Below are 7,716 nucleotides of genomic sequence, written 5' to 3' on the forward strand. Positions count from 1 at the left end.
CCAAAAGACGTGATCAGCTGAGAACTATTTCTGCTCTTCAGCTGACCGCTGAGACTTTAACACAGGTCGATTATTGCCTGAAGGAGTGTTTCTAGCAACGCTCCTTGCCAATAATCAGCCTGTGTAAAAGGCCCCTTAGTCTTATAGGATAATAGTTTCTAAATGTTCTATGAGAATATATAATCTAAGTGCTGTGAATGACTTCTTAGGGTTTGACTCTTGCAAATAATGCAAATCTGTCAGAGGGACACATCAAGTCTGAACCTAGTGCAGACCTGGCAAAAAGTCAGTTTGCACAAAAATCTACTATTTTTTGCAAGGTCTGGGCCGTGCACAGTAAGAGGCGTGACTGCATCATCACAATTGTCATCTGCATGCAGGTGTTAGTACTAGCTGGAATCTGCCCCAGCTTTTAGCAGCTTGGGCAGTTAAAGGAGAAGCCCGGCAAAAAATATTATTAAAGTATTGTATTACCCCCCAAAAGTCATACAAATCACTAATATACACTTATTACGGGAAATGCTTATAAAGTGCTTTTTTCCCTGCACTTACTAATGCATCAAGGCTTCACTTCCGGGATTACATGTTAATGTCACTTCCTGGATAACATGGTGATGTCACGACCCGACTCCCAGAGCTGTGTGGGCTGTGGCTGCTGGAGAGGATGATGGCACGGAGACACTGAGGGACACAGGGCACTGGAGGGACACTGAGCATCCCCCTACCATTCTCCTTTCCAGCAGCCACAGTCGGGTCGTGACATCACCATTTTATCCAGGAAGTGAAGCTTTGATGCAGTTGTAAGAGCAAGGAAAAAAGCACTTTATAAGCATTTCCTGTAATAAGTGTATATTGGTGATATAACTTTTGAGGGGCAATACAATACTTTAATAAAAATTTTCGACGGACTTCCCCTTTAAGATATGGTGGGATTTCTGTAGATGCATGCACCTCTACATAAATGCAGCATATCTGTGTATCAGACACAGGTGTCCAGACCTTCCTTAAGACAAACTGGTTGAAAGGAAGCATTGCAGTCTTCTCAATGTTTACAAGTGCTTGTCCTTACTTTTGCCATACTGTAGTACCATGCACTACCACCACTACAAATAGTAAAGCAATCATAGGGGCAAGCACTTGTAAACAATGAAAAGCCTGCCGAGCTCTGCACTATAGCGTTGTATGTTGTACACTGTAAGCAAATATGACATCATTATAAATATGATTTTCATTTTTGGGGTAAATGTAATTTTTTTAAATAAATTACCTAAAAGAGTCACTGTCGTTATTTTTTTTTGTTGCAAAAATCAATAGTACAGGCGATTTTAAGAAACTTTGTAATTGGGTTTATTAGGCAAATATGCCATTATCTGCATTTAAAAAGCCTTTTCCCAGGTTCCCCCCCCCCGCTCCTCTCATCCACTGCTCATTATCAAGAAATCTCGACTGTTTTTTCATCAGTCGGATCCTGTCTGAGCTATGAAGAGGGGAGGGGGGAGGAGGAAGGAGCGAGATTAGCGGGCAGCTGAGAGCCCAGAACAAAGGATAAGGCTAAGTTCACATAGAGCAAAAGGGGCGGATTACGTGAGGAAATATTTCCGCCTGAAATCAACTGATGCTGAATTCCAAGCAGAATATAAGCAGAATGTAAGCAGAATTCCTGCGTATTCCGCTAGGAAAGTGTTCAGCTCGTAATCAGCTCTTGACAAATTCAGCGCGGAATACTCGAGGAATCCGCGCTGAATCCACATGCATTCAGCGCTGAAATTCAGCGAGTATTTGGCGAGTAAACTAGACTATACCAGAATATATACTAGAATCCTTCTCCCCTCTTTTTTCCCCATTTCCGCACTGATTCAGCGCGTAATTTCCACTTGTATTACGCTTGTATTCCGCGCTGAATACGCGCGTATTCCGCGCTGAAACAGAAAATCAGAGCCCCATTGATTTGTATAGGCTTCCGCTAGTGGAAGAATGAACATGTTCATTCTTCTGGCGGAAAGCGGATTAGTTCAGTGCGGAAATTCCACCGTGTGAACTGCAGAGCAGAATTTCCATTCAACACAATGGAAATTAGCTCTGCACCTATTCTAACAGCTGAAATTTCAGCGCTGATTCAGCGCAGAAATTCAGCTGCTTTTGCTCTGTGTGAACGAGCCCTAACACAGTGGGGGAGCTATTAAGAGTGCTATTCAGAGGTCAGAGAGGTCAGTGGGGACTGCAGAGGAGAGAGCCTGTGATGTGAATGTAAATTTACTCTTTGTTGTCCTGTGTTGGTGCCTCTACTTTCTCCCTCCATAGGAGAACAATGGCTTCAAACTGCTTTTTCATGATAAAAATTCATTTTTCGGCTAATAAACCCAATTACACAGTTTCTTAAAATCGCCTATTCTATTGATTTCTGCAAAAAAAAAAATGTAACGCCAGTGACACTTTAACCCTTTGAGGACCAGGCCCAAAATGACCCAGTGGACCGCGCAAATTTTGATCTTAGTGCTTTCGTTTTTCCCTCCTCCCCTTCTAAGAGCTCTAGCACTCTCAGTTTTCTATCTACAAGCCATGTAAGTGCTTGTTTTTTACAGGAATAGTTGTACTTTGTAATGGCGTCATTCATTTTACCATAACATGTATGATGGAATTCCAAATATATTATTTATGAAGATATAAATAGGTGAAATCGTAAGAAAGAATGCAATATGGTAACGTTTGGGGGGTTCCTGTGTCTACGTAATGCACTATATGGTAACAGCGACATGACACTATTACTCTATAGGTCAGTCCGAACACAACCATATGCAGGTTACACAGATTCTCTAATGTTATATATATTTTTTTTTATGAAATCCTTTTTTTTGGCAATTAAATATTAATAAAATGGGCCTATTGTGACGCTTATAACGGTTTTATTTTTTCACCTATGGGGCTGTATGGGGTGTCATTTTTTCCGCCATGATCTCTATTTTTTATTAATACCATATTTGTGAAGATCGGACGTTTTGATCACTTTTTATTGATTTTTTTTAATATATAATGTAACATAAAATCGGTAATCTGCGCACTTTTTCCCTCTTTTCGTGTACGCCGTTTACCGGTCGCAATGACGCTTGTTATATTTTAATAGATCGGACAATTACGCACGCTACGGTATATTATATGTTTATCTATTTATTCATTTTTATATGTTTTATTTATATAATAGGAAAGGGGGGTGATTTAGACTTTTATTGGGGGAGGGGTTTTGGGGTAGTGTGTTAGTGTTTTGAACTTTTTTTTTTTTACACTTTTGAAGTCCCTTTGGGGGACTTGTACATACATTACTTTGATTTATACACTGATGAATGCTATGCCATAGGCATAGCATTGATCAGTGTTATCGGCGCTCTGCTCATTGAGCCTGCCTGTGCAGGCTCAGTGTAGCAGATCGCCGATCGGACCGCATGGAGGCAGGTAAGAGACCTCCAGCAGTCCGTTTCAACGATCGGGACCCCCGCAGTCACACTGCGGGGGTCCCGATCGGTAAGTGACAGGGGACTCCCCCTGTCACTTACACTTAAACGCTGCGGTCGCGCCGCGATCGCGGCGTTTAAGGGGTTAATTTCACGCGGCAGCGCGATCGCTGCAGCGTGTCATTACCGGTGAGGTCCCGGCTGCTCACTGCAGCCGGCCCCCACCTCCTATGAAGCGCGCTCCGCTCCGGAGCGCGCTTCATAGCGGGAATAACACCCATGACGTAAGGTTACGTCATGGGTCGTCTGGGGACAGACTTCCATGACGTAACCCTACGTCCAGGGTCGTCTAGGGGTTAATGACACGCGGCAGCGCGATCGCTGCAGCGTGTCATTACCGGTGAGGTCCCGGCTGCTCACTGCAGCCGGCCCCCACCTCCTATGAAGCGCGCTCCGCTCCGGAGCGCGCTTCATAGCGGGAATAACACCCATGACGTAAGGTTACGTCATGGGTCGTCTGGGGACAGACTTCCATGACGTAACCCTACGTCCAGGGTCGTCTAGGGGTTAAGGCTATGTTCCCACTTCAGGAACATAGCAAGGAAGGCAGCCGTGATTGCAACTATGTTTATAATGAGAAGGCCATCATTCCCTCTGTTTTCCTGAAGTGAAAGTGATAACTACTCCAATTTTTATTAGGAAGAAAGTCTCATGTCTCCCAAGAAATTAATTAATAAAAAAAAATACACTTCATCTCCAGCATTCTGCCTCTTGTTGGCTTTCACTGAGTGGAGGGGGTGGGGATATGTTTCCAAAATTCTTAAAGCGAATGTACCACTAGGGACATCGTTTTGAGTTTTTTACTTGAAAAGGTCCGCCAGCCCCCAGTGTGACAGAACCCCCTCTCCACTGTGACACGGCTCCATTAGAATCAATGGAGCTGTGTCACAGAGGGGAGGGATTTCATCAAACTAGGGGTCGGCGGGCCCACCTTCAATGCTCCAGGGCGGGCCATTGCTTGGGAATAGACCGGCACCGTGCGCAGGAATCAAGCAGTAGTTCAAAAAAAGGACTGACACCAGCATACCCGCACTGGCTCCCACCTGTTCATGTAAAAAACCCAAAGCGATTTACCTAGTGGTACATTTGCTTCAATTAAAAAAATAATTAAAAGAAGGAGTATTATAAAAGGTAGAATTATTTTTTTGTATAATTACTGTTTCAAAATTTGTACACACACACTTTAAGGCCATTTTCCTACGCTGTATTAACAATGGCTGCTCCGCGTGAACGACTATGGTTTAACGCTACCTACAGACGGAATTAATGACCACGTTCATTAATTCCGGCCTTAAAGGACAAGTGCCATGAAAACCTTTTTCCCAGTAATTGAAGCACATTACAAAGTTATATAACTCTTTAATATGCTTCAATCACCCATCTGCCTCCCTTCCCTGTCTTTTCCCCCCTCCACCCCCCCACCAGGAAGTGTCCTGACTCACACAGACCTGATTACTGTCGTCACCACACCAAGCTCTTCTCTCAGCTCCTTCTCCTGTTACACTAGCCTCCTCCAGGGCCGTTTTAATACATTGGTGGGCCCAGTGCACAGCCCTCAAGAGTGGGCCCCCCCTTACCTTTCTGCACATTGTATAATGTACTGAATTTGCCCCCACACTGTATCAAGAGCCCCAATACATACAGTAGTTACCTTATAACACTATTTCCACCATACAGTGATTACATATTACATAAAAACTGCACTAAACAAAACAGAAAGATATCACCAATGATACCATTACATAATACCGCCACACCATGACCCCTATCAGTACAACCCTATAACAGAGTGCAGTTACATCCAGTGACTCACCGGGGGCGTCTTCTCCGATCAGAGTCTGTCACCTTTTCTTTTTCTCTCCATCCAGCCTGGTCCACCTTGAAGTCTTCCCCTGGCTGTGAATCTTCTCTCCAGAATCTGCCAGACAAATATTTTAGGCTCCAACACATACAGTAGTTAGGTCCCTTGTACCCCTATACAGTAGTTACACCCCTCTGTACTCCTACATAGTTACACCCCTCTGTGCCTCCATAGTTTTAAGGTGTCCCTGTAGTATATAGACCCTCATGTGCTCCTCCAGTTATATACAGCCCTCCTGTGCGCTCCCCCATTAGTATATAGCCCCCCTGTGCACTCTCCCCAGTAGTATATAGCCCCCCTGTGCTCTCCCACAATAGTATATAGTCCCCCTGTGCTCTCCCCCAATAGTATATAGCCCCCCTATGCTCTCCCACAATAGTATATAGCCCCCCTATGCTCTCCCACAATAGTATATAGCCCCCCTGTGCTCTCCCACAATAGTATATAGCCCCCCTGTGCTCTCCCCCAATAGTATATAGCCCCCCTGTGCTCTCCCCAATAGTAAATAGCCCCCCTGTGCTCTCCATAATATATAGCCCCCTGTGCTCTCCCCCATAGTATATAGACCCCTGTGCTCTCCCCCATAGTATATAGCTCCCCTGTGTTCCCCAATAGTATATAGCCCCCTGTGCTCCCCAATAGTATATAGCTAACCTGTGCTCCCCAGTAGTATATAGCCCCCTGTGCTCCCCATAGTATATAGCTCCCCTGTGCTCCCCCATAGTATATAGCTCCCCTGTGCTCCCCCATAGTATATAGCTCCCCTGTGCTCCCCCATAGTATATAGCTCCCCTGTGTTCCCCAATAGTATATAGCCCCCTGTGCTTCCCAATAGTATATAGCTAACCTGTGCTCCCCAATAGTATATAGCCCCCTGTGCTCCCCATAGTATATAGCTCCCCTGTGCTCCCCCATAGTATATATCTCACCTGTGCTCCCCCATAGTATATAGCCCCCCTGTGCTCCCCCATAGTATATAGCTCCCCTGTGCTCCCCCATAGTATATAGCTCCCCTGTGCTCCCCCATAGTATATAGCTCCCCTGTGCTCCCCCATAGTATATAGCTCCCCTGTGCTCCCCCATTGTATATAGCCCCCGGTGCTCCCCTATGGTATATAGCTCCCCTGTGCTCCCCCATAGTATATAGCCCCCTGTGCTCCCCCATAGTATATAGCCCCCCTGTGCTCTCCCACAATAGTATATAGCCCCCCTGTGCTCTCCCACAATAGTATATAGCCCCCCTGTGCTCTCCCACAATAGTATATAGCCCCCCTGTGCTCTCCCCAATAGTAAATAGCCCCCCTGTGTTCTCCATAATATATAGCCCCCTGTGCTCTCCCCCATAGTATATAGACCCCTGTGCTCCCCAATAGTATATAGCTCCACTGTGTTCCCCAATAGTATATAGCCCCCTGTGCTCCCCAATAGTATATAGCTAACCTGTGCTCCCCAATAGTATATAACCCCCTGTGCTCCCCCATAGTATATAGCCCCCTGTGCTCCCCCATAGTATATAGCCCCCTGTGCTCCCCAGTAGTATATAGCCCCCTGTGCTCCCCATAGTATATAGCCCCCTGTGCTCCCCCATAGTATATAGCTCCCCCGTGCTCCCCCATAGTATATAGCTCCCCTGTGCTCCCCCATAGTTTATAGCTCCCCTGTGCTCCCCCATAGTATATAGCTCCCCTGTGCTCCCCCATTGTATATAGCCCCCGGTGCTCCCCCATAGTATATAGCTCCCCTGTGCTCCCCCATAGTATATAGCCCCCTGTGCTCCCCCATAGTATATAGCTCCCCTGTGCTCCCCCATAGTATATAGCCCCCTGTGCTCCCCCATAGTATATAGCCCCCTGTGCTCCCCAATAGTATATAGCCCCGTTCTCCCCCATAGTATATAGCCCCCCTGTGCTCCCCAATAGTATATAGCCCCCTGTGCTCCCCAATAGTATATAGCCCCCTGTGCTCCCCAATAGTATATAGCTGCTATATAACATTGAAAAAAACAAACACTTACTCACCTAGGTCCACGCGTTCCTCTTCTCTTCCCTCTTGTGGCCGCACTTCCTGCGGTCACAAGAGGCTGCACTCCCCTTACCCTCGCGCCGACGCTCTAGTGACGTCGGGCGCTAGAGGGACAGTGCGGCCTCTTGTGACCGCAGGAAGTGCGGCCACAAGAGTGACTGACAGGGAGGGAGCCAATGGCTCTCTCTCTGTCAGTGTCGCTGCTGCTGAAGCACTGAAGCGCCGCAGCAGCAGCGGACGGGGGCAGCGGCGGACGGGGGGGCCCTGCAGGGGGCGCCATGGCGGGGTAAGTAGATTACCCATCCATGGCGCTCCCCCCTGACAGGC

Source organism: Dendropsophus ebraccatus, chromosome 2 (assembly GCF_027789765.1).
Source record: "Dendropsophus ebraccatus isolate aDenEbr1 chromosome 2, aDenEbr1.pat, whole genome shotgun sequence".
Classification (NCBI taxonomy): Eukaryota; Metazoa; Chordata; class Amphibia; order Anura; family Hylidae; genus Dendropsophus; species Dendropsophus ebraccatus.